The sequence below is a fragment of the Phyllostomus hastatus genome, unplaced genomic scaffold, assembly GCF_019186645.2.
Source record: "Phyllostomus hastatus isolate PE091 unplaced genomic scaffold, TTU_PhHast_1.1 phas_contig_150, whole genome shotgun sequence".
NCBI lineage: Eukaryota > Metazoa > Chordata > Mammalia > Chiroptera > Phyllostomidae > Phyllostomus > Phyllostomus hastatus.
Genome location: NW_025333611.1, coordinates 40,811,784 through 40,828,703, shown reverse-complemented (window position 1 = coordinate 40,828,703; position 16,920 = coordinate 40,811,784).

The window sequence follows — 16,920 nt, the reverse complement described above, 5'->3', positions numbered from 1 at the left end:
TTTCCACTGTGCAGCTACGGGTGCTCAGGAGAGCCAGGAAGACACAGGGATTATGCAGGAAATGAAATGAATCAGAAGTCACAGGCCTAACTGCAGCTGTCTCTCCTGAAAGCAAGGAACTTGGTTTTACTACCGAGAAGTCATGGAGAGGGCTGTGTTGGAAATCTTTGTATATTTGTGGAGGAGTCATAGGTGAGCTGTTGAAAGCCTTGAGTGTTTTACAGGCAAATCTGTTTATAAAAAGGCCCATGGAATGGAATGTTGAAGACGTTGTTTCACTGGTTTGGTGACAGAACAATAGCGACGTTAGAACTCTGGTAACCAGGCACCCGCATTTCTGAGACAGGCCGGCTCTAGCTTACTTGACTAAGAGAGTTGAGAGAGAAGGATGTTTTCCCATCATCTCCAGACTTTCTTAGACTTTGGCATTTGGAAATCCTGTACCGAAACTGGTTTCACTCACTTCAGACAGTGGCTCTAACCTCTTTTTCAAAGTGTGTGGTCAGTCAGCAGTGTGGAGCCTAGGGTCAGTTATTGAAACCCAGGGCAGGCCATCTGAGGTAAGGCCACACCTGTGACCCCACCTGGGAATCCTTCCAGTCCTTGTCACTTTGCTGTGTGTGTTGGAGTGGATGAACCTGCAGGTAATTTTTCATAGCATTCTTTAATGATTCTTATCTGTGGAGTCAGTTAAAACCTTTTTTTAGGAATTTTTGTTTATTTGTTTTTTTCCTGTCTAACAAGTTACAAGAAGCTTGTATTTTGAACTTTTTTTTTCAAAGAATTGGCACTTAGTTTTATTAGCCTTTCCTTTTGTATCTCAGTTTTATTTATTTGGGCTCTGATGTGTGTTGTATTTTTCTTCTACTTAATTTTTTTTTTTATTTGTTTCTGGTTTCTTCAAGAATGAATGGAAATTTTTTTCGTATTTTCTCCTGTTGAGTTAGCCCTGTATAGCTATAAATTTTCCTGTTATAAGTACTTTGCTGCATCCAAGGCTTAATTAAGTTGTTTTTCTATTTTCATGTGACTCAGTATAGATTCTGTTTATTTGTTTGTTATTCTCTTTGATCAATGGGTTGTTTACAGACTTATTGTTTAATCAAATACTTGTATTGTTTCCTTTTTTATTCTCTTGATACCTGATTTCAAGGTTCTTACCTTTGAGGTCAGATAATGCAGTGGACATAATTTAACATTTTAAAAAATTTATTGGGACTTGTCTTGTGGCATAGTATAAACCTTGTCTTAGAAAATGTTCCATGTACACTAACAATGCATGCAATGCACTTTTTGCTTTAAATGCTCTATGATGTCTACAAAATCAATCTTGCCTAATGCTGCATGTAAGGTCAATAGTATCATTTTAAATATTTTTTATGCGAAACAAAAAATATGTTTTTAATTCATTTCAGGGATAAGGGAAGGGAAACAGAGGAAGGGAGAGACAGACAGACAGAGAGAAGAGAAATATCGAATTGAGAGAGAAACAATCGGTTACCTTTCCTATACATCTTGACTGGGGATCAAACCTGCAACATGGGTGTGTATCCTAAACATAAATTGAACTCACAAACTTTTGGTGCATGGGACAATGCTGAGACCAACTGTGTCACCTGGCCAGGGTGAGTTCTTAAATTGTTTAAAATACAGTATTCTAAAGTAACATTACTTAAATAAAACATCTCATACTACACTTAACATTAAAAAAAAAACATTAAGAGACTTTCCTTTGGGTGGTGAAAATACAACACAATATACACATGCCTTATTATAGAACTGTACACTTGAAACTTCTGTAATTTTATTAACTATACAATACATTCAATTAAAATATTAAAAGATGACATTTTGAGGTAAGTGCTTCTTTAGTCAGGTTCTTAGAAATGAGAATACAATGAACAAGTTCTCCACTTTAAGTTTTCATTCCTTATCAGTGGCAAGTTCAGGTTTGAATGTGAAATTCTCTGCCTCACCAGTGCTTAATACCTTCCAATAGTGTAGCAGTTAAGCTCAGACAGAGTAGAAAAACCCTGATAAGCAGAAGTGGGGTGTTCTCATTGGGGGCTCACATCAGGCTTTGTACAACTAACTCTTTGGAGCTCACTTCAGAGATTTTGACAACAAGTTCTCTGTATGGCAGAGGTTGGTGTTGGTACATTTGAGGGTTAAGGGCAGCAGGGCTAGGTCAAATGCTGCAGTGGGAAAGAAAAGAAAAGGTCGCACCTTCAGACTGGCTCGGACCAAGTGGAGGGTTATGCCAGGCTCTTCTCATATACACTTATATGTTCTTTCCAAAGTCATGTTCTGTAGATATATGAAGTCTTTATCATGGATGCAAAGTCAACAAACTTTGTACATGGCCTTGTTACCTACTTTTGGGTTAGCATTTGGAAATGCTTCCAGATGCACGGAAGGCTATGAGGATACCATCTGTGAAAAATTAAAAAGAGACTTCTTTGTGTAATAAATGTATGCTGGGTGAAATGGGCCAGGCAGAGAAAGAAAAATACCATATTATCTCACCTATAAGTGGAACCTAATCAACAAACAAAGAGCAAGCAAAATACAACCAGAGACATTGAAATAAAGAATAAACTGACAGTAACCAGAGGGGAGGGCAGAGAGGGATAATGGGGGAACACTGAGGAAGGGTCATCAAGGAACACATATAAAGGACACATGGACAAAGCCAAAGGGTGTAGTTTCCAGGGTGAGAGGTGGGGATGGGAGGCGTGGGGGGCATGGTGGGGTTAAAATGGAGACAACTTGAACAACCATATGAAAAACATTAAAAAAGAGACTTCAAATGACACCTAAGGTGACTGTCTGACACTTTGACTAAAACTAAAGCCCAGGATTGTGTCGACTTGTTTCTCTGAGTTATGCTAAATGAGTCAGAACATACCTGAAGGTAGCAGCAGGTGTATGATATGCATACTTACAAGAGGAGTTAATCCCAATTTATCCCAAACACTTGAGTTGGCCCAGAGCTGCATTTTTACTTTAAGAGATCCCTAATGTGGCCACAGATAGGACAAGAACCAGGACCCCAGGGATGACATCTCAAAATACATGACAGGTTGCTTTCAGTGTGCATTTCCAGACTCAGAATGGCAACAGGCCTGTGAAGAAAATGACAGGTGGCTTTTCACCTGTGAGTACAAATTCATAAACCTGCACAGCCACAGCAGGTCCAGCCCATATTCTACAGAACTAGGCACCAGATAAGTACCTGTCATGGTTGGTGTTATACTAGATTTATTTACTAATCAACAATAATTATAAGCCAAATAAAGCCTATGAAGATAAGGGGATATCACCACCGCACAACCTGCTGGTGGGCAGAGTCACTTTCTGTTGAGAAGGTGGACAGTGTTCACCTAGTAAAACGTTGCGCCAGGATGTGTTGAATGTTGTTGAACACCATATAGGTGATTAGATGGTCAGTCATGTAAACAATAGTTCCACACGGAAACTCCGTACCACAGACAATATGTGCCACTTCCGGTGGACCCTGGAGGTGAGAACCCTCTTTAGGGACAAGAGATAGTCATTCTCACAGTAAGTGAAGCAGGAATGGAACTATTGTAAGCCACATCACCATGAAACACCAGGAATTAGCATCTTGAGTCCAGCCCCAAACTCCTAGTGCTTAAGATCATGTGTGGAGGAACAGGTGGACACAATGTTAAAAAAAAAGATTGAGATTTCAATGTATAATTTGAGTTTAGTGGGTGAGGGAGAATTATGCAACCATGATTCTCAAGGAAATTTTTTAGATGTAGTAATAGCCTGTAATAAGAAGATTGCCCCCAAAAGTCCACACACACAGAGTTTTCTAAGCTGTTCTTTTTTCCTTGATCTGTCTACAGTTCTGGAAATTGCCTAGCAACACAATCATTGGTAAGAGCATGAAAAATCCATGTTTGTCATGACAAGTCCATTTGTTTTGCTATTCAGAACTAAGAAAGGGCATCTACTATTTGGTGCTTTTAGTACTACCAGAAAACCTGTGGGGCTCGGGGCTTGGCAATAATTATTGATGAAACAAAGCGCAACACAGCACACGGAGATGAAAAACATTGCTGAAGGAATTTTCATGTGATGGCTCCACCTATCAGCTTTGGTCTTGCTTTAACACAAGATGTGCATTCCAGGGTCCTAAGGATTTACTGTCTCTGTGGACTTTCTCCCCTCCTCCATCACACAATTTCAACTGTCTTTAGGTGGAAATAATGATGCCTTTCTCACTTTAAATCTCAGGTTTTGATAACTTTATAGCATGTCCACTACAACCTAAATTATTTTCTTATTGATGGATAAAATTTGTGCTCTTAAAGTCTCATTTTCCCATGTGTATATATTTAGAAATGCTTTTCTCTGGCCCTGTAGCAAGGTGGATGAGAAGAGTTTTTTCCAGGATCACAGTTTCTGCATAACATCCCAGTGTGGGAAGGCGACAGAACTGTGTGTTACCAAGTCTTCACCTTGATTACTTGTAGGCCCTTGTAGCACCGTTGCATGCAGAGCACACAGTCTTACAAAGCCATTGATTGCTGTGGGGCCAGAGTGCTGGTTGTGCGCAAGGGTGTGTTTTTATTTCCTCTAAATGTCGAAAGAAACTGTGAATTAGAGCCTTCTTCAATCACCACTCCAGTTGACAAGTGGTTCAAACGTTTTATCATCTCTTTGCATAGCCTGTGTGTTTCGGAAAGAATGCTTGACCACATAATTTTCCAAAGAACCCCAAAACCTGAAATATAAATGGGAGCAAAGGAACTGTTGCTGCTAAAAATGAGTGTATCCTATAGGAAAAATAAAAATGAGAAAAATGACGAAAGCTGCTGAAAACCATTATTTGTTTTGGTTTCTTTTTGTTTAACAGATGTGACAAAAGGATCTGAAACTGGTGCCAAAAACTTTTAGGTTACTCCTTCTGCTCTGCTCTGCTCTGCATCCTGGGTGCTGTCTTTCTGAAACCATATGTGGAATAAAGACAGAAAGACCTGACTATCAGAAGAAATGAGTATCCAGCTGTGTGTCCTATACCCCATGCTGTCAGACAGAGGGAAATATATCAAAAGTATTGCCTAGGGATTGTTTTATATACAGCTCTTACATAGTCTTTGCAACTGGGAGCAAACTAGAGCAACTGTGACCAACTAGCTGCAAGTGGATCAACATTATTTAATGAGAATGATAGCCAGTCACACTCCCCATTATCTCTTGCCCAGTTCTTCCCTTATAGTTGTTTTAATGGCATCTCCTTTATTTATTCTATGGCACATAATTGAAGATACTTTTTCTTTTCTATCTTGAATATTTTAATTCAATATAGAGGTAGTTATCCAAACAATTTCTGTGTCTGCTGATGGCTGTTTCCTTAATTCAAAAAAATTAACTTCTGTGGCACAGATGCTGTTTCTAATTCAGAAATTTGATAGAGTGAACTTTCCACTCTATGATTGTATTTAATTTGCCTACAGGCACATCACACGTGGTGAGAGTTATACTCACATTCAGATAAGGAATACAGATAAAAAACATATAGGTTAAAATTTCCCCCTCTACATTTCAGGCTGAAAGAGCAAAAGACATCTTGATCCTGTTGAGGTCAACATGCCTGCTTAAATACAGAGAACACAGATCACAATGACAGATCGCCTTCCAAATAAATCGCTGTTTAGGCTTTGGATCCAAATGAGTGTCCTCCAGATACACTGTCTCAATGTAACTATAAAGTAGCTTCATAATAATTAAACACAGTAATAAACACAATAAATAAATCACAGTGTATACAACAATTAAAAATGAGGGGGGACTTCGGCAAGCAAGGTCCCCGGGGATTGCCATAGATGGAAATGCAGAGTCATCCCAGCTGTGGTCTTGTTGCTCTGGTGGAAAAGGGGGTGGCAATTGATTCTAGTGCAGAATTGCCCCCAGCCCTTCTCCTACAGGGCTTTTATTAGGGTTGGGAAGTGCAGGGGGATACAACACATGTGCATAGCTTATCAATTAGTGTCCAACAGGCTGTAGTCATAAAAAACTAACACTACCTACAGATAAAAATTAAAGAAACACAGAAATCTTTTCAGGTTGGGGTCTGTGAGACATGCAGCTCCCAGATGGCCGTAAAGGTGTATATCATGAAGTAGTGAGTTTCACTCCTTATGTCTTGAACACAAGCATCTGGGTTATACTAACAGGGCTTATCTATAACAGAGCCAGCTTCAGAAGACAAAAGTGTACATTTCAGGCCTGATTCACACAGGACCCTTGGTGTTAGAATCAAGTCATGCCTGCCACCTGCATTATGACCTGGTTTTCCAGGGAGAGTTACCAGCCCCTTTCAGAGCCTTCTCTCACAGGCCTACAGTCTTTGAAATCACACTGAGCGGTCCCCAACCTCTCCCCCTGTTTTGTTTGTTATGGCAGACATGGCAGTAAGTCTGATGAAGCCTGCTACTTGCTCTTCGTGTATATAATCCCTGGAAAACCATTTGCAAATGCATCTCAAGGCACAAAAGACCACGATGATTAGGACCCATCCTATAGCCCCCATGACCCTGACATGCAAATTCAGCCCTTCAAACCAAGTTTTTGTATTGAGCCATTGTAAGTTATTATGCTGGGTCTGAAAGGCCTCCTGCTCAGTGAATTCTTTAATGCCCAGAAGCTGCTGGCATAGCACAAGCTGGAGTTGACTGATTTGTCCTTTGAGATTGGAGGAAAAGGCCCCTTGCAAGTGATGTTGGATGTTCTCCCATGAATGCTGACTGGAGTTCCATTTCAGGGAAGTGACACACAGCTTGAGAAGCCTGGACCACAAGTAAGTTTTTGGCAAGTGACAAGAACATCCTGCCATTCTCCCAGCCATATTACTGCAGACTCTATGGCTGAGAGCCTGGCGAGGTTCTCCTGTGCAATACATGCTTTTTGGATCATTTGTTCGAGTTGTATTGTTGAGGAGGGCATCAACAGCATAAGCAGTTTGGGCAGATTAAGCCAGAGCAGTGGCAGCTGCTGCAGCAGAGGCAGCTATAATGATAGCAGAAACAATACAAGCGATGAGAGTCCCTAAGAAGTGCTGCACTCTCACTTGAGAGAGAGCATGGTACAGGGTGGCCAGGCCTCCCGGACCTTCCCATTCATGGGTGACATTAACTGGCAGCCAGGTTTCTGTCTGTCTGCAAACCACAAAGACCGTAGTGAGATTGAGTGTACTAACATTAGCATGGGTAAGACAGCTAGCATGGAGACTAAATATCTTAGAGTTATTATTATAGGTTAAATGAGGTGTTCCTGGGATGGCTAGAAAAAGATTACCTGAGAACAGTGACCCAGGAACTACTAACATTCTCTAAAATATAAAAACCTCTTTGGGAGTACGACTCCTTTTTATACTGAAAGCATCCTAGAAGGTGTTCTATGAATGGGAGTCCCATTTTTTCAAGTATTAGTATGCCAAGGGCCAGTGTGGTTCAGGGATGTGACTCTCATAATAGGAGCTCCAGTTCCCCCCACCGTGCCAACCCATTCCTCAGTATATAGAATACGTTTGGCAGGGACAGTGGTAGAACCCACACTAGCATACACTTTCCACTTGGCACCCTAGGTTTCAGCTGTTAATGGGGTGTTGGGAATATCAATGAGTGAGGGCTGTCGATCTCTACACAACGACCAAGTGACAGGCTCAGTAGTTTCTGTCTTAACTTTATAAATGCATATGTTTGGGGAGTCACTATTGTCCCCATCCTTTTCTCCTTTAACGCCTATGGCTCCTATGAGGGAGATGTTAGCTTGAAGTTCCTTTCTGTCAATGGCATGTGCACACCATTTAAAGGTTATAGGTAAACACAGAGTGTCAGATAGTATGGATAAACAAGCAAGCAAATGTTCTGACACAGAGGCAGTATTTGTAGGGACAGATAACCAATGTAGTTTTCCTCTAAAGTCTGTCTGGTAGGAGCCAAGAACCTCCACTCCATTTGGTATCATTGCTAGATTAAGGAGGCTCTGAATTCCACCAGGTGTGGAGTTTAAATATGGGTGGATCAAGGATGTGGCTCCAGTAAATGTGCTGAGTTTCAGCAGTGAGGCCAAAGCCTCCAAAACAAGCTAACAGAATAACTATCAACACCACTTTGATGGAATTAGAGGACACTACTGACAAATAGGCTAGAAATTGATTTTCAGGAGTGTTTTGTACCCCTACATCCTGCACGACCACTTCAGCACTCACATTAAGGGTTTTTAAGTCTCCCCAAGTGATCCTGTTGGGTTCAGGTGGTGGAGTGGTCCCTGTGGCCTCTTTTCCCCAATTCTGGTGATGGGCTTGGATCTGACACTGGTGTTTGGTCATGGCCATCTGGGACAGCTTGGTGGTCAGGCCCTGGAGACACTGGATCCTCTCATTCTGAGTTGTCCGCAAGAGTTGGGGGGGTTCGGTCTTCCATGATAGGGTTTCACTCTTTTAGCAGGTAGCCATAAAAGGCCTGTAGGTACTGAAACACAGGCATACCCTCTTCCCCATATTAACAATTCAAGTGGCCCCTCCCATTTTTCTTCTCCTAAAGGATCTCTGTATAACACTAAGGGATGGGGCCCCTTACTATCTACCTTTAGTCAATTTAAAAGTTTCTCCATTGGTGTATTATGAGAATTATCACAATTAAGAAAATTGTAAGTATACATGACCTACAATTTCTGAGGGCAGTGGGGCATGTAATGCTCCACAGAAAATGTCAATAGAGGCATGAATAAATTTAAAACTTCCCAAAAGGGGGGTAATGGGTGGCATCAGTTTTCCAGAATACTTGTGGCTGTACGCCTCTAGGATTAATTCCAATAGAGGGCAATGCTTTACTTAACATTTTCTAATAATTTGTTTGCCCTGAGAACATGGGAGTTTGAGCTCCTTGTGAAGTGCATGACTATTTTGATGAAGAAACCGATGGGAGGCCACAGCCTTTTGAAAGGTATCTACCACGCTCACTAGAACATCAGCTTGGGCATTGCCTTCAGACATAGGACCAGGGAGGCCTGTATGGGAATGCAGATGAGTAACAACAGAGTATGTTCCCTTTTATCTAGTAAAGTTTGCAAGGGTAAAAACAGGCTGAGTAGAGGGGGGTCAATGGACCCCTTAAGGAGAGCCTGGTCTGTGTGAAGGAGAGTGTATACAGACAGCATAACCAGAGTCACAAACTAGATTCATGGGCTAGTGAGGCCACTGTGGGAGAGCTATAACATCTCCTGAGAGCCCTGCCCATTGAGTGGAAACATGACCATAAGAAATACAGTGTTTCCATTCCCTATTTTCCTGCCAGGTGATGGCAGCTTTCCCTGTTTTTTTTCCTGAGCCATCGATAAAATCAGTCCTTGCTTTGGGGATAGGGGTCTCACTAACTTTTTCCTTCAGAGGAATATTGAGAATTGGGAGGTTTTGTAACAATTTGTCTGAGGGCAGGCTAATTTCTATTTTGCCAACCAAGCCTGTGATGGCACACTGAAATTCCAGAGACTGACTGGACAGCTGTTGTAAATAGATTTGGGTAAGCGGAACATGAATGATGGCTGGATCATGGCCAAAAAGTTGTTGAGATCTTTCACGTCCCTTTAATAATAATTTGGCATTAGAGCTGTAATATAAGTGGTAATGGTACGTTGAGACTAATGATAGAGAAACAGCCATTCTATCATGCCTAACTGAGGTAATAGTTGACCAATTAATCCTGTGGGGGTACTGTGGGGGGGGCTCCACCCACAGAGCCCCCCATCCGCCATGGATGAGAATAAGTCTACCAAGACATGATCTGCTTGGGGAGGAAAGGTGGCCGATCTCTCAAAGGAGAAGGACTAGGAGCCTGTTCCTCAATGGGCTTTTATTGGGTTCGTTTGCACAAGAATTCAGGTAAAGCTCATTAATCATTGTCAGGCAGTAAGGATCAAACAATAGATAACAAAGAACTCTGAGAGCCTATTTTGAGTCAGGGTCAGATAGCTAAAGAGCTATCTTTGAGGAAAGATAAAGAGCTAAAGAGCTAAAGATAAAGAGCTAAAACTTTGAGGAACAAACTTACTTCTTCCTTGGACCAATTATCATTTAATTGAGGGCATTCTAAACAAAGCAGTTTTCACAGGATTTTACACATTCTTTCTTAGGCCTGATTGCCTGGGGAACCGCCCTTTCCAGCACAGGGCTGCACCACCCTCTGTCATTGTTTCGGGCTTAGGTGGAGCAAGGGAACTAAGGCAGCCAAGAGATTAGGAGATTTCTCGCAGACAATGAGGACTCAGGCTTTGTCCAAGCCGAGGGGCGAGGGTCCATCACCCGCTTTTGCTGTAGCCCCCAAAGTCCTTCCTTGGGGGCCTCCCACGTGATCGTGCCTGTCTTAGGTCATTCCCCTCTTGGGGAATCTTACCCGTCATTGGCTAACCGACCAAGCATTGGGGGGCCAGTTATGGATGAAGTAAAAGGAGCAGAAGCGACACTCCTGCCAGGGAGATAAGCTTTTGTCTCCTTAGTGGCTTACGGTCCAAGGTCGCTCCCCCAGCCTTAGCCGTGGTGGGGATTACAGCTTCTGAAACCAGGCAGGGCGGTCGCTAACCGGGTACCTAAAGTTGGAAAGCAAAAGAGCCTGATGGGAAATTGTCAGTCAACTTTTGTGAGCTATCTTTGGTTAATATGCTGATTGAGAAGGTCTAATTCTTGGAGATCCTCGTGGGCCAAATTTCTAGGGGAATGTTGGACTGTCCTTTTAAGGTATTGCATAAATGAGTAAGCTGATGGGGGATATTTTATAGGCTAGGTCGTATCTAGTTAATACTACACAATAGTTGCTAGAAGTTAGTAAGTGTTGGGCACACTGGTGGATTAATTTGCAGTGTTTGAGGCTGAATTGTCCTGTGAAAAAGAATGTGTCCCAGGTATTTTCAAGGCTCACACTGTTGGGCCATTTCAGGGGCTATCATTCAGGGGCTACATTAGATATGGCCTTCTTTAAGTAAGCATAAGTCTTAGCTAGCATCTCAGAAGACCAGGCAGCAATCAGACTATTGTCCACAGAATGATATATTACAGAATTAGGGAACTCTTCCCAGACAGGTGGGAAGGTTGGTGGATGAAATACTGGCAAATAGTTGGGCTGTTTAGCATGCCTTGAGGCAGAACCTTCCATTAGAATCTCTGTAATGGCTGAGAGGTGTTATGAATCGGGACAGAGACAGCAAATTGCTCTCTATCCTTTTCAGGGAAAGGAATTGTAAAAAAGCAATCTTTAAAGTTAATGACTAGAAGCACCCAATTTTGGGGGAGGCAAGCTTGATTTTGGACTCCAGGTTGGAGAGCTCCCACTGGTTGAAGTATCTCATTAATGTTTCTAAGATCATGCATAGGCCTCCATTTCCCTGATTTTTAAGGAACTACAAAAATCAGAGTGTTCCACAGGCTGCTAGATGGCTCAACGTGCCCTGCCTCTAATTGTTGCTTCACTAATTTATGTTTTTCTTCTCTAACCTCTCCCTTTTCAGTGGCTACTGACCAACCCACACAGGCATATCTGAAAGCCATGTGAGGGGTAGAGGAGATATATGAACAGTGGCCATTAGCGAAAAGGTGGGAGGGTGATTTTCATTCTCCGCTGAGTAAGAAGGTCACATCCCCAAATATTAAGTGAGGCTGAAATGACATAGGGCTGAATTCGTCCCTTCGTGTGCATCAGGGCCATAGTGAGGCAGAAGACAGCATAGGAAGAACTCTGAGACTTCAATACTGTCACTGGCCAGCATTTAGCACCCTGGTTGCGAGGAAATGCCTTTTACCAATTAGGTAGGATGAAGAGTAAACCCAGGCAGGAAGGAGGAAGGAGACAAGTCTCACAAGCTAACTCAGCAGTCCTGAGCCTGGTCCGATAATATGGCCAGGTGTTCCACCATCACAAGAAACACTATGTTAGCAAGAAAGAAGGAAAGTCCTTGAAATTCTATGTAACATTTCCACTATCTGGGAAAGAAAGCCTTGAAACTGTGCTTTCATCCCAAGGCCTGAATGTAGGAGAGGGTCCCTGGTGCCCAAAGAAAGAGCCCATAAAACGACTTTGGTGAATTGCCTACCTCTGGTCACTATCTGTTTTACGAGGGAGTCCCTGATGCTTACAGAAATAGCCTATAAATAACGTTGGAAAGTGCCCCAATTTTAATTAACTGCCTCCTGTCACGCATTTGTTTTACAACAAGATGAACAAATGGAGTCTGGAGCAAAATAAGGATTCGGGCTAACAGACTCCCACACATACCTAAGTTTGGGTAGCCACATTCCCCCAGGAAAGCTGACACCACATTTACCCATTAATCAATATGTAACTTTTTTCCCTCCTATCCCACCAACTATATAAGTCCTGAGAACAAAGGAGTCTCTCTCTCTCTCTCTCTCTCTCTCTCTCGGGGGGCTCAGGGTGCTCTTGGCCCTCGGGCCACAGGGTTGCCACCCTGGTCTTCAGCCGCTCTTGCTTTTCTTACCCTGCTTTGCCCTGAAATTTTGCCTTTCACCCCCTACTCTACCCAGTCCTGTTCTCTTCCATAGGAACAGGCCACTAATAAACTGATTACATACCACTAGATTTGCTGATATGTAATTCTTTACATGCGTCAGCAAGAAGAACCAGGTCTCTCCCGTCAACAACAGCACCTGAGGGACCAGACTCTGCTGTGTGGTTGATAATTGCCTCCTATGCCAGTTATGGATATGTCAATCTCTGTTAGTGGTCAATCTGGAGGCCAATGTTGGCTAGACATTATAGAGACATCTGAACCCGTATTTACTAGGCCATGAAAAGTTCTGTCTTTGCTTTTGATTTGTAAAAGAGGTTTATTTAATTTAATGGAGGTGGTCCAAAAAAACAGATTGATTATTAGTACTACCAAAGCCTCCTTCCCCTCTTTTTAATATTTTGAGTATTTGGTACTGTATAGGAAAGAAGAAGTTGGGCTATATAAGTTTGGGCAAGAATGACATGATATCCAAAGGCTGTGATCATAATTTTGATTTCTCCCTGATAATCAGAATCAATTACTCTGGGCTAGACTAAAATCCCTTTAGTGGCAATGTTAGTCCTTCCTGAAATCAATCCAACAGTGCCTTCAGGCAATGGTCCCCCATACCCCCTGTAGGAGCTGTGAGGACTGTATCTTGTTCTTTTAAGATGAGCTCTTGGGTAGTGACCAAGTCCAATCCTGAGCTCCCTCTTCTAGCGGCACGAGGTCGAGGCCGAAGACTCAGCATGTTGCTGAGTCTGGAGCAGTTAATTGCTGCTTTCAGGGATAACTCCTGTTGGAGTTTGGAGCACCAGAGTGTGCAACCCTCTGCCCATTTAACTGAGGTGGGAGCGGCTTGTCATTTTTATCATATCGAGATCTAAACTCACTTGTCCAATGTTTACCCTTGCCACACTGTGGGCAGTCCGTACTGGGCGGTTTTCTTAGACTATTCTGTTGTCTATTCCAGCACTCTCCACAGGTGTTTCCTGCTTTGCCACAATTAAAGCATTTAATTTCTCCTCTTATGGCTGCTGCTAACAACGTGGCTCAATGTTGTTTGGTGTCTATGTTCTGGCAAGTCTTGATAAATTGACTAGTACTAGTGGTGGTTAGTTTGAGAGGATTGGGTTCAGCCTTACAATCGTTATTTGCATTTTCATAAGCCAATTGTAATAAAAGGGTCTCAGCTGTCTCCTGATTCTGAATTTGTTTTTGAATTGCTTCTTGTAGTTTATCAATAAAGTCTAAATAAACCTCTGTGTCTCCCTGCCAAATATCAACAAAGGAGCCTTGCCCCAGGGCTTTAGCTTCTGGGACCATCTTTAGGGCAGGAGAGCTGCCTGGGAGCTTTGAATGAAAATTAGAGGGTCCATTTCTGCCTGCTGTTCAGCAGTTTCAAATTCATCTGTTCTAAGAAGTATATTTAGCTGGACTGGTGTTTCCTTTCAGTTGTTTTCAGCTGCTTGGCTGGGGGTGGGGGGCAGTGATCAGTATACTCTGAATGCCACACTGAAAGATGGGTGGGCATTAGGACCCTGCGAGCTAAGGCAAACCAATCACAGGGTGCCCTCTGATACCCTTCAGTGACAGCTGACAGGAACCCTATAGTGTAGGGCCACTGAACCCCGTTGTCTGTAATGCCGTTTTGTTTTGTTTTGTTTTTCAATTTCTGTATATCTCAAAAGGCAAAGGCTCCCGTGCTGGGTTCCCGTGCTGGGTTCTCCTGCCTATTAGTAACAATTGGGAAGGCAGGTAATACTTCCAGATCTCCTGCTTTTGCCACCTCTCAAATCGGAGGTAATCTGCTTAGCTAAGGGCAGGGGGTGGATCTAATGGGGGAGGAGGAGGGTGGGTGGGGGCAGAGGTTGATTTCAGAGGCACCCAAAGCAACTAGCTCCCTGAGGAGGGAGCGGCTCCTCCTGTGAGTCTTCCCAGAACAAAGCTGATGAAGTGCTGGGGAGGGGCGCTCCCTCCTCTGTTTACTGCAGCTGAATAGCCCTGGCAACTTAAAATCGCAACTTTTCCACTGTACTTGGAAAGGCAGGCCTTGTCCTGTTTCTGGGCTAGCCTTTAATTCCATTTACATCAGCAGAGGATTTTTGTTATTAGGTTTAGCAACTATGCCTGCCAGTGCCTTACTGGTCCCTTCCTTTTCCTCTAACTTTTCCTGATCATGAGGTTTGCTAGTATAAATAAGGACGGGAGCCCTTCTGACTAGGCTCCAGGTCAATAACTTCCAATATCCTAGAGGTGTTCTGTTCTCCTGGCACCACTTCAATTTCTGTCCTGCTTTCCCCCACACTTCTAAATCTAGAAAGCCTTTATCTGGAGACCATGGACAATAGCTCTTTATTGTCTTCAATAAAGACCTGGTTATGACCTGGTTTTCCAGGGAGACTCACCAGCCCCTTTCAGAGCTTGCTCTCCTGGGTCTACAATCTCAGAAACCACACCAAGCAATGCCCAACCATCCCTTTCCAATCTGGAGACACTCTACAAATAAAAGACATTATAATAACTTTTAAAATTTCAAATAGGACATGAAATGTTCTTCCTTTTTTAGTAAACCAATTTTTCATACCTTCACTATGAACATTTTAGATTTAGCAAAGGGGCAATTACTTGGACAATTTACTTAGCCAGATAGTCCATTACAGGGGAAGAACTGGAGAATATAACACAGGAATTGACAAGTGTTTATGTGGCCCATGAACATCACATTAATTATTAAAGTATCAATGAAACAAGGGACTATGAAGAGCCCTGAGAGTATGAACAACCTGACACCAGGTATGTTTAAAAACTAAAGGAGCAATAAGTTCCAAGTCAGGCTGAGTGCACTGACGTGGCCATGACCAGAGAGTGCTGGTGGCAATGTCACTGCTACAGTCTTTCTAGTTTGGAATCTGCCTGTTGGTGTAAAAGTATGAAAATGGTACATATTCATATCCTTGAAACAATAGCCCAATTCTTTCATGATACTCTTCAGCCAAAAATTGGCATATCTTAAAACTAAATTTCGTTCCACAAATTCACAGTTTGAAATCTAATGGCCCACTAACTCTGAGTTTTCCTGTATTTGGATTGGTGGTTTTTCAGAAATTAAAGTTAGAGAAGTCATTGAGGTGGATCCAATCCTGACCACACCCTGATCTCAAACTATTAACGTCCACAATTTAAAAAAAGTAAATAAATGATATTTCTTCTCCCCACTAACATGACACAATATTTTGGCAGCACATGCAAACTAATATCATCAAGAAGGACACTATATGTACCCAGCAGAACTGCTGACATGGCAACTGAATTAAATCACAATTTGTAATGACAATGGAAGAGTTCCTCACTGTGGCAAATGGTCTGTGTATGAAACATCAGGAAACATGTGAGGCAACAGCTCCTGACCAAGGGGATCCAAGTCTGTGAGATAAGAAGTGACACAGAAACCTATACAATAGCTTAATTTTTACCCCCTCTCCATTTCCACATGTATACCTTTCTATTAAATATGATTACATATAAGTCTTGTAGAATGTCTGGACTTACACTGGAGCTGACTGCTCATGGGGAAGGTAGTTCAAACAATCAACACAAAAGCAAATTTCAAGAAACATGTGGCCTAGTGTGGAGACAAACAACGTAGTGTTTTGCCTAGCACTTCCACATGTATGTGAGGACAGAATTACATGTTTTAAGTATTTGGTGGTGGAGAATTGAAGATGAACTTTCTTGGGGGAGTGAGACAGTGAGAGGCATTTGGGGGAAAGCCAGGGAGATCCCCAAGTTGCACCTACATTGCAATCTAAAATCTGGGCTCACTTTCTTCATCTGAGATCCTGAGTGTACAGAACACCTTGTGTCCACTCTCACCTCTGACCCGCTCTGTGTGCTGGTAGCAGGGGGCCAAATGACATTCACCACATTATCTCCTCCCAGGTCAGGGACAGATCAAGTCTCAGGGCTTAAAGTGGATATGGGTCATCCAGACTTTAGAGGGTTCTCACTTCTGGTCTATATGACCACGAGCAGCCAACTGAAATCTTTGTGCTTCTCTCTTCTTATTTCTATAATGAGGTTGTTTGTCTTCTGTTTTCCTTTCAAAGGAGGTGAGGGGATTCGGACTTATAACATGTGCAAAAAATACAAGGCCATAGTATCCCAACTTCTTAATAAGATATGTAAGAATGAGAAATGAAGACAGAGGAGAGAGAGAGAGAGAGAGAGAGAGAGAGAGAGAGAGAGAGAGAGAGAGAGAGAGAGAGAGAGAGAGAGAGAGGGAGAGATGTAGAGAAGCATGGTAATACAACTCAAGTAAATAAGAGGAAAGCAACATTTTCCATAGTAATTTTTAGAGCCATCACCCAAAGACATTTTTATTGA